Here is an 11,255-nt window from a genome sequence, read left to right as displayed (position 1 = left end):
TCAGCTCTGAAATTTTGACAGAAGAGGGCAGGGTTAGAATCTTCCCAGAGTCCTGCACACAAAATCTGGTTAGTGTAGTTTATGGCTAGTTTCATCCTTCATGTTAAGAAAATCTGTACAGATCCTTTAGATCCTTTCCTGGCTTCAAGCTCAATCTTGACCTCTCCTTGAAGCCCATTTAAGAGTTCACTTATCTGACTAAGAGGATAGTACATGTTGGTTTCTCTTCACTTAGAAAGTGTGTGTTTATTTCTGTATTTAAACACACACCCCACCCCACCATATATATATATTTTGGTGACTTGTCTAGACTATTTTGTGAGCCACAGGGGAATAGAAACCTTTCTCCTTATTCTGTTCCTTATTTCACTCTATGGAGTGAGTAAGGGGCTAAGCAGACCCTCTGTGGGCTCTCTATAAATACCGGTTCCATTCAATAATGGACCAGCTGAGTGTTTCAAAGAAATGCAAATTGAGCAGAGAGGTCAAAAAAGGTGTCCTAATACTTTTCAATTTGTTCTTTAATCAGAGTTAATGCAATCGAAGCCCTTTGGTTTCATATCTATTAGGCACACAGCAGGCTGGCAAATGCTTCCTGAGGGACTAGGCCTCAGCTGTGGTCTGGGTGCTCTTTGGTGTGTGTACATGTGTACACGCATGTCCACATCTGCCTGCACGATCTCTGTCTTGTTGAATTTCTATAAACATATAATTAAATTGGTCTTGTCAAACTGTTGGGGGACATGGTGGAGAGAATTCTAAGATGACCTCCAAGATTCTTGCCCTCCAGTGTACACGCCCTGTACATTCCTTTCTCCTTTAAGTGTAGTCGAGACCTGTGGATATGCTTGGTGACCAGTCTGATGATTAGGTTACTTTACATGACAACAGTGAAGAGATTCTGAAGATGTAATTAAAGTCCCTTCTGGAGGAGAGAGTTCTCCTGCTGACCATGATGAAACGAACAGCCCTGTTGTAAGCTGACTATGGAGAGGGGCAGTCTCTAGAGCCTGTAGATGCCCAGGCTGTCAGTCCTACAACCCTGAGGAATTGAATCCACAATCACCTGAATGAGCTTGAAAGAAGACTCTGAGCTCCACGTGTGAACGTAGCCTGGCCGACACCTTGATTGTAGCTTTGTGAGACTCTGAGCATCGCACCCAGCTCAGCTATGCCTGGACTCCTGACCCCCAGAAACTGAGGTAATACATGTGTGTAGTTTTAGGCCAGTACCAGGTTTGTGGCAATTTGTTAGGCAACAATTAACAGTAACTAATACGGAGGATATCCATCTGGCATTTAAATTTTTACCGTTATATTAGTTTGTTAGAGCAGGCACAACAAAGTACCATGGACTGGATGGCTTAAACAACAATAAACAGCAAACAGAAATTTATTTTCTCACAGCTCTCACAGAGGCTATGTGTCCGAGATCGAGGTGTCAACAGGTTTGGTTTCCTCTGAGGCCTCTTTCCTTGGCTTGCAGATGGCTGCCTTCCCACTATGTCCTTACATGGTAGTGTGTATGCCCATGTGTGTCCGAATCTCCTCTTCTTATGAGGACAACAGTCATGTGTGATTAAGGCCCACTCAAAGACCTCAATTTAATTACCTGTTTAAGTAATGTATCTCCAAATAACATTACATTCTGAGATACTAGGGGTTAAGATTTCAACACATGAATTTTGGGGGGGGGGTACAATTCAGCCCATAATAGCCATCCTCATTTTCTGTATTCTCTTCACCACTAATATTTTGTTTTGACTTGTTTTCTTATTCCTTGAACCTCTGTTACATCTCCCCATTCTTTAGATTTTTATTGTACTATTGTATTCCAAATGCTTTTTCTAATTCTTCACATTTTGGGCTACAGGTTAACTTGTAACATCCTTCACGATTAAATCCCTAGCTTCTAATGGCCAATCAGTCTGATATTAATGAAAACATTGCATTACATTTATATATATTTTTTACAGGTTTGCAAGGTAGTTTCACATGACGTTTTTTGTTTTGAAACCTAGAACAATGCTGTGACGCAGATCAGGCCAATATCATGATTACCCCACTCTAAATTCAGGAAGAACACACTCAAGAGAGGTGATGGGGTTAACGTAATGTGACATAGCTCATAAGTGTCTACTGACTCCAAGTCAGAGCTCTGTCCACTAGATTAACTTTTCAAAGCATCCTAACCCAAATAGCAACTAATTCCTACCGAATAAGTCTATTTGTAATATATCTTATTCCTATCCCGTTGTTCAGATGCAGATTCTATAACTGCCCCCATCCTTGCTATGTATCAGAAGGGTGAACAGTGTGAATTGGGGCTGCTAGGGCCACACCTGATCATCCCATTTTCCCGTTATTTCTGTTTGAGAACTTACTGTAAAACTACCCCACTTGAACCTTTTTATGGCAGGGATGAAGCAATGACTTGGATGTATATCAACTCAGTTGTATTTACTTATTTATTTTTAACTTAACGTGCTAGATTTTTCATACACGCTGAAATCAATTGCTTTAAACACATCTCAATGAGACTGTAAACTCCTGTAACAGGTGCTTTCCACCTAATAGGCATTTTGTGTGTAACACAGGTATATGATGACAATTATTGAATAGGCATAGTGGAGAAGCCAATGAATGCACGCCTGTTAACAAAGATGAATCGTGTTGAATCCACTGACAGGTAAAAGATAATAATGTAAATTACACGTGCACTTGGAGTTCTTTCTTACCTTTTTACCAGTTTGGTAAAGCCCAACAGTGTGGTGATAGCTTTAGTTCTTGCAAGTTTTTGAGTAACTGATTAATTTCAAAGTTACTTAAAATGCACTACTAGAATTTCAGTGTATGGAATTTGAAATACCAAGTCAACAATGTTGAGATCTCAGATGCCTGATCAGTTTACTGGTAGGCAAAGGGAGAAATATTAGGAAATATAAAGAACTACAGTCCCCACACTCACCCCATCACTTCCTTAAAAAAAACAAAACACAAAAAACAAAAAACAGTGAGTAAACTGGTTGCTAACAGCACGCTCCCATTATTTTTCCTAGGAGAAGTCTGGAATTATAAGCAGAAAAGGCAAAGGAAGAGGTGTAAAATGGTGGCCCCAGGCTGTAACCGTCAAGAAGGCAAAGAATGAATAGAAGACCTGCAAAGGGGAAAAACAGGCTTGACTGGGGTTTTTGCTGGGGGCTTGGCTGACAGAACCGGGAGGAGAGAGTCAAGATTCTGACTCAGAGTAGCAGTTCCACCAGTTTGGAAGCAGCGTTGCACAGCGGTTAAGAGCTTGGGCGCTGGAATCACACTGCTTGGGAAACTGGGTCCTGCTCTGCTCCTTACCAATTGTGTAACCTTGGGCAACTAGTTTGACCTTTTCGCCTCAGTTTTGTCACTTGTGAAATGGAGATAATTCTACTGTGGACCTTGTGGAGTAGCTGTGAGAATTAAGTGAGTGAATAATTCAGCGCTGGGTTCTAAGCAGACGCTCGGTAAAATGCTGAAGTGCCGTATTTGTTATTCTTCCTCTTTCTTAATCGTCTGTACCTCCCGTAGGGAGGGCAGATATGAAGCGCTCGTCGCATCCGAAGAGTGATGAACAGTTGTGTGACAGCCTGGGTCAGGCTGATTTCGAGGTGCGCGCCCCACCGAGGGGAAGCGGCTTGAGGACACACCTTGTGCCCGGGCCCCCTGTGACTAAGAGGGGCCGCGACAACTGCAGGCAGGAGCACCGGGGGGCCTCCTCTTGGCGGGCGCACTGTGCCCCTGGTTACTTGACAGTTTTCACCTCTTCTGCACCCTGGGTACTAGAAGCCAAGTGTGCTCAAAGCCGAGCGTCCCGGTTTCGGAGGCGTGAGGGCCACTGGGCGGTCACCCCGCCTCCGGGCCCCTCCTCGTCACGCATCGGCTGCAGCGGAGTTGTGCTCGGACCCTACACACGGTCCTAGCCCCAGCTCCCCCGCCTCCCGCGCAGGCGCCGCCGGGGCCACCCCCGCCGCCATGTTTCCCCCGCCCGCGCGCTCCCTCCCCCTCCCCTCCTCAACTGGGCTCCCGCCCCCCCCACCCCCCGGTGAGGTCAGGCGGAGGCTCTGCCGCTGCGGCCGCAGCAGCTCCGCTCGTATTCCGGGGAAGCGTGGGACGGGGGCTTTTGAAATAAGTGGAGCGGCGTTCGGGTTAGGGTCCGTGCTCTCCGCCTGCGGGAGAGCGAGGCGAAGTGACCGGGGCGAGCAGGGGGTGCGGAGGATTGGGGGCCGGTGCCTCACAGCCGGACAGAGCCCCGGCTGCGCCGCGCGACTAGCTCTTTGGCCCTCGGAGCGCAGCAGCCGGCGAACGGGCAGCGGGACGCTGGGACGCGGCAAACAAGGTGAGGCAGGGTCCTGAAGTCGCAGCGGCTCCATCAGCCGCCTCCGAGCCCCTGGGACCCGGCGGGGCCAGGCGGCGCGCGGTAAGGAGTTGCAATCTGCACCAGGGGCAGAGGGACAGGGAACTACCTTCGCTCTTTGCACGTCCCCTCACCCCCCAACCCATTTTCTCTCGCTTGCCGCTGTGCGCCCTCATCCCTGCACCTTCTCATCCCTACCTCCCGGACTCGCTGGCTCCGCCAGTCGCCTGGGTTCTTTGAGGACCACTGTACCTAGCTTTCCTTTGCTTCTTTGTTATCCCTCTAAGATCTTCTCCTCGGGGCTGTCGCTGCCCTTGACGGTCTGGGGTCCCTCTGCTCGCCTCGGGCCCCACTGTCTCTTGCCTTCTAACAGTTCCTGCTTTGTGCCTCCCATCCGTCCCTCCTCTATAATCTTCTAACTTGGTAGGCTCCGCTGCTGGCTCCCGAGTCAGGAGCACACTCCTCTCTTCCTCGAAGCTGTTAACTCTGCTTTGAACGTCTTCATCTCTAAAAGTCTTGGCTTCTTTGGATTAATCACAGTTGTCTAATGATTTTCTTGGAAGCTTACAGTCTATTACGGTGTACTGCAAGTGATGGGAATGATCCTCTAGCAAATACCAGCTGAGGAACTTGAAAGTTTCTAGTTTTCAGTAACTTAGTTCAAGAACCACAACCGCTTAGAATGTATGTATGTATGTTTGTGTTTAATCCTAGCACATGGTCCTGAATCTGATTCTTCCCACGCTGCCAAGCAGGCCGGGGAAAGAGAGAGAGAGAGAGAGGGAGGGAGGAGGGAGGGAGGGAGAGAGGGAGAGAGAGAGAAAGAGGGAGGGAGGGAGAGAGGGAGAGAGAGGGAGAGAGAGGGAGAGAGGGAGAGAGAGGGAGAGAGAGAGAGAGAGAGAGAGAGAGAGAGAGAGACTGACTTTGATGCCTGGCTTCTCCTGCAGACTGGGGTGTTCATCGTTTTAATGTAGTCAGAGGACTAGTGGTTTGGGATAAAGTCACTCAAGTTAGCATAGGCTGGTTACTAAGCACACTGAATGGGAACAACAAGAACATGGTAAGAAAAGTATGGATAAATACAGTAGATTTTCTTTCCTTCCTTCTCTTGAGTTGTTCCCTTCTCTTGAGTTGTCTAATTTATGTTTGTGGTGATGGAATAGTTCTATATCTTGATGTAGAGGTGGTTACACTGAATCTGGAGTTTAAAACTGTCTCTGTTGGGAGGGCCCCTGCCTTTGTTTTTGTTTTTTCTTTTAAAGAAGCCACAATTTCTTGCTTCAGATCTCATATTTGTATATACCCTCAAGAAGCAGAATTTAAAAACCATGTCAAAGAGACGACTTTTCTGTGGATTGGGGATTAGTGCGCTGAAGCTGATTTCACACAGCACTAGCAATATCGCCTTCTCCCCATGCAGTTGCCCTGTTAGCTCCCATACTGAGGTTCGTTTACTCAATTCCATGCGCTAATTAGTGCGTGAAGAAAATTGAATGAAGAAGCTGAAAGTGGAGGCAGTTACAGTAAACTAGCACATGCTGACCTCGGCGGCTGTGTTCTTGGAAATGGGCTATATCCAGTGTTCAAGTTTGAAAACTGAGAAAAATGAAATAATCCGTTAAGCAGTTATGACATCATTTTACGTTTAAAAATACCAGCTCCCTTATCTGCAAGTTTTTATTAATATCCTTATACTTAACAGTGATAGAATTGTTTGCTTGATGTGTGACCAGGTGTTGCCATTGACATGCTGTGTATTAATTGGCAATCATCTCAGAAGAAACCAAGTTGAGAATAAAGATGATGGGTAAATTTCACTGTCCTGGGAGCACTTTTTTGGCAGTGAGACAAAGCATGTAGCTTCTGCGGCAACATCAAATGATGTGTTTTTAAAATAGATAAATAAGAGCCTTAAATTCCCAAGGCTTTTAATCTGCGATTTTTATAAGCACACTTTAAGAAAGAGTGGTATGACAGTATCGAGTTTAAGGTGATGTTCTGAGGAAAGTGGTTTTCACAAGAATATTAAAGTCTGTTGATCGTCAGTTTAGTTATATGGCTTACAGGTGATCTGTAGTTTCCCTCATTCATTTGGTAAATTTCTGACTTCACTTTAGTCCTTTTAAAAAATGGGATATAGTAGGGAAAGGGGATTTATACCAATAGGCCCACCCTTCTAAATCTGTAATTTTCTTGCCAACCCTTTCTGGAAAGATATACAAACTTGCCAACTGTTTCAAAGAAAAGAGTTTATGTTACTATGCCATTTTTTTCCTTGGTAATTGTTACTGATACCAAGTCTAAGGTAACATTGCCCTAGTATGAACTACTTATGTTTGCCAGAAAATAAGATAAAGGTGGATATGAGTTTGTCTTCAGCATTTTGCTCTGAATCTTAGAATGTTACTCAAAATGTACTTGATAATCCACCTAGTACACCTAGAAGTTATCAAACTGGATATTTCTGATGTTAGTAAACATAATTGCCGTTTGCTGTCGAATTCTCTTCTTTTGCATTGCTTTACATTTTAAATTACTTTTCTTCATGTAATTTGACTTACATTAGTGGAGTGAGACTAACCAATTTTCAGATTGTTTGATTTTATTGATGTCTAATAAACTACTACAACCTCCTCAAAGTATTTTTTCTTAAATCCATTGGTTGAGTGATATATTTTTATTGCCGTGAACTAGCACAACAACTTGTCAGGTGTCACCAGATTTCAGAAAATGTAGAAAGAATTTTGAAAAATGAACAGCTGTAGAGAAACATCTCAAAATTAGAAAAACAAGGCTTTCTCAAGTTACTGACATTCATAGCAATCAGCCTTTAAATATATTCTTCATTCATTTAGTAATTTATCTTACGAAATCTGTTGAGCACCTTCTGTCTGCCAGGCCCTGTGTTACGCACAATGATGAACCTTAAGAGACATGATCCTTGTTCTTCTAGAGTCTCACAGAGGTTATATTCCACCAAAGGATATAGACAATAAACAAGGAAATAAATGAAGAAGATCCTTATAGATGGTAGTGACAACAATGATGGAAATACTGTGAGATGGAGAACTGGGACCGGCCTATTTAGCAAGGGTGCTCTGGAAAGGCCTCCCAGCAAAGGTGACCTTTGAACAGAGACGTGAAAGAAGAGAGATTGAGCTTACTTTGTCAGTTTACCTTGTCAAGAGCGGAGAGAAGAGTCAAGGCCTTGAGGCAGAAAAACAAACTTGAGATGTTTGAGGAACAGAAAACAAGCCAGCGTGGATGGAGCCTAGTGAGCAATGTCGGGGAGTGGTTAAAGGAGTTAAGGAGCCCGGAAAGAGGCAGATAATAGGTGATGCAGGCCTGGAGCTTCTGAGAAATAATTTGAGTTTGGTTCTCAGAACAGCGGGAAGCCATTGAAGAGTCTTTGTTACCTACTTCTCTGTGGAAGGTCAATGACTGAAAAAAATATTAGTGGGCGTAAAGAGAATTTGTTTTGCAGAGGACAAATAGAATACCTCGCTACTCAGTTGTTTACATTAAGACCTGAGAATGAAAATCTTTGATATGTATGCTGAATTAATATGTAATTCACTTCTTCCACTCTGCTTAGATAAGGGGATAGGGGAGTGGAACTCTGAGGTATGTTAAAAAGCAGTTGAGTTTCCACTGTCACGTTGTCACCTGTGCCCTGAGGTAAGTTGTCACCAGCCTCATTAAAGATCAGATCATTGTTCAACTTAAGAATTTGTTTTTCAAAGAATGATGTTTTATTTTCTCATAGAAATGTACTTTGGAAGGTTGGAAATCTCATTTGCGTATGAAGGAATAACTTAGGTTTTAGAAACGGCCTTTGGGATTTTAAGAGGAGTTGGGGGACTTCCCTGGTAGCGCAGTGGTTAAGAATCCTCCTGCCAATGCCAGGGACATGGGTTCGAGCCCTGGTCCGGGAAGATCCCACATGCCGCAGAGCAACTAAGCCCGCGCACCACAACTACTGAGCCTGCACTCTAGAGCCCGCAAGCCACAACTACTGAAGCCTGTGTGCCACAACTACCGAAGCCTGTGCGCCTAGAGCCCGTGCCCCGCAACAAGAGAAGCCACCGCAATGAGAAGCCCGCGCACCACAATCAAGAGTAGCCCTGGCTCGCCGCAACTAGAGAAAGACCGCGCGCAGCGATGAAGACCCAACGCAGCCAAAAATAAATAAATAAATTGAAAAATTGGAAAAAAAAAAAGAGGAGCTGGTCATTGCCTTCTCCAGCATTTTCAAATTGCCATACCTTTAGTTTTTGAGAGATTAGAGTTTTCTCTATTCCTTGAGGATTAAATGAATTCAGACTTGGCATTTATCTTGTTGTCCTGAGCCCTTGCTTGAAAGCAATCCAGCTTTGAGGTCTAATTGGCCCCAAATAGGAATGCAGATAGTCATTGACATTCCATAGGGATAAATCCTAATATTGTGAGGCAGAAACCTGCAAAATAACTTTCAGGGACTCCTGCAGGGTCTAATCCCAGCTCCTCAACACTCAAGGGTTCTCCCTGATGTGACCCAGGCCTACTATCCCACTTGTCCTTATTATTCTCTTACACAAATCCTCTGTTGGTTTAAATGGATTTTTACCTAGTTTGGAACTTTTGTGCTTAGCATTATTCTTGGCATAGAGTAGGCGCACAGTAACGGTGTTTTGAATGGATGCCATGCCATCATCTGTTTCAAAAGCCCTCCCTTTTTCTTTTTGTCCTTGCAAATCCCAGTACTAGTCAAGGAACAGTTGCAATCTTATGTCCTGTTACACCGCCCCGCACTGACCCGATCTCCTCCTCTGGATGTGAACAGCAGTCACACAAACTTGCCATGCATGTCATAATTATGTTTATTTGATGCCGGGCCATTTCCCCACCGGTCTCTGCCTGCATGAAGGCAACCTGGACCTTGTCTGGTTCGCTCGTCGTTGTCTCCTGAACACCTGGCACATGGTATGTCCTCTATAAATAGTTGCTGAATAATGAATAAATGCTGCCTTGTGCTGTTTCCCCTATTGTTTTGGGTACTTAAATTGTTTAGTACTGTTTTACTTTTCACATGCTTGTCTGGTGTCATCAAGCAGTTTCTGAGAGAAGTCATAGAGCATAGTTGTTAAGAGCACAATAGTGGAGCTAGGCTGCCTGGGTTGCAGTTCAGGCCAGGAGACTTACTAGCTGGGGTGCACTGGGTGAGTTAGTTAATCTCTCTGTACCTCATAGTTTTCATCTGTAAAATAGGAATAAGAGAACTTCGATCTTAGAGTACTTAGAAGGACTGAATGAGTTAGGTACATCTAAAATGTGTTGTTTGCAATTTTTAATTTAAAAAGGTGTGATAGGGGCTTCCCTGGTAGCGCAGTGGTTGAGAGTCCGCCTGCCGATGCAGGGGACGCAGGTTCGTGCCCCGGTCTGGGAAGATCCCACGTGCCGCTGAGCGGCTGGGCCCGTGAGCCATGGCCGCTGAGCCTGCGCGTCCGGAGCCTGTGCTCTGCAACGGGAGAGACCACAACAGTGAGAGGCCCGCGTACCACAAAAAATAAATAAAACAATAAATAAAAAGGTGTGATAAAACTTTTATTTGGTAAGTTAGGTGCCGAAACTCAGATGCTGACAAAATTTGACTTGAACGGATGCAAATGTATTTTATAGCCTTTATTCTACTTAATGTTAATATTTATTTGGTTTTGTTGTAAAATTAGTAATGTGTTTATGGGGCAATGCCTTCTGACCATACTGGGGTATTACATAATGTATAGTACATGCAGGTTACCGCCTACCTAAAAGTCTGGACGTTTTTGGATTTGGAAACACGTCTGGCACCAAGGTTTTCAGATAAGGGATTGCATACCTTACATAAAAGTGCTTAAATCAGGGCCTTGCACGTAGTAAGTCGTTGCTGTTGGTAGTGATTAGGGAGGTAAATATGCTATATTATCCTTCCCAATACCTCGCTTGTAATGGTTACCATGTAAATACATGCTGATTTATTCATCCAACAACTCTGGATAGAGGGCCAGCCATATGAGCCTCATTTTATCATAGGAAAACAGATACGGCCGGGTCACATGATTGAAATGAGCTGAGACCCCAGTCTTTCAATCCTCTTTCATCTAGGACCAGTAAAAGTATTTATTTTTTGTTTTTCTTCTGTTATTTAAAACAAAGCATGCTTTTTTTAGGGCAAGTCTTTTTTGGGGAGGGGCTCGCGGAGAGGATGCAGTTAAGAATTTAATATGATTAGACACTTATTCTTGGCAGTTGTTAAACATTTCTTGAACTCCTCATGTATATAGAAATCTGTATTAAAAGCCAGAGAAAGGTATAAAACCAATGAGGCATAGTTCCTGGACTTCAGCAGTTTCAGCATCATGCATTGGGTACACAGGCACACGGGTATCCATTACAATTCCTTATTTTCCTCTGTAAGTTTGAAATCATTAATATTAAAAACGTACAAAGGAAAGCACAAGAGTCAGTTGAAAACTCGTCTTAGTGTTCGCTAACTGGAATTGGTTTTTAATCACCCTAACCACCCCTACTCCCTGCAACATTATCTCTGTATGACATCCTGGCAGCCTTTTCCTTCCAACTAAACTAAGCAAAGTATGGTTTTTATTGTTCCCCCTTATCAATATTTGTAAATCATAATTGGTATATTTTCTTTGTCCTTGTTCTTTTGTGGTTTTCTTTTGTAATTATGTGTCTCAAAAGGTTTTTCTGGAATGTTCTTGGAGTTGAAAACTAGTCCTTGAAGCCATTCTGCCAATTCATTCCACAAATACTTATGAAGTACCTATTATATTCCTGGCATTGCACTAGTTCAAACAAATAGAATCTCTGTCCAGCGCTCTTTCTCTCA

At 43.9% G+C, this 11,255-nt stretch overlaps 1 protein-coding gene across 1 annotated transcript in view; it reads left to right on the top strand.

Moving 5' to 3' along the window:
• The first annotated feature begins 4,034 nt into the window (after positions 1-4,034).
• The window catches only part of KLHL13 (kelch like family member 13), a 185,815-nt gene continuing 178,594 nt past the window's right edge, over positions 4,035-11,255 (top strand). Inside the window, exon 1 of the mRNA XM_027089494.1 lies at positions 4,035-4,369. The gene's annotated coding sequence lies outside the window, so the exon portion shown is untranslated. The remainder of the gene's footprint in view (positions 4,370-11,255) is intronic.

The sequence above is a fragment of the Aethalodelphis obliquidens genome, unplaced genomic scaffold (assembly GCF_003676395.1).
Source record: "Aethalodelphis obliquidens isolate GAN/ISIS:26980383/991018 unplaced genomic scaffold, ASM367639v1 scaffold66, whole genome shotgun sequence".
Lineage (NCBI taxonomy): Eukaryota > Metazoa > Chordata > Mammalia > Artiodactyla > Delphinidae > Aethalodelphis > Aethalodelphis obliquidens.
Note: the sequence above shows the minus strand (reverse complement) of the source record. Positions and strands in the feature narration are given on the sequence as shown.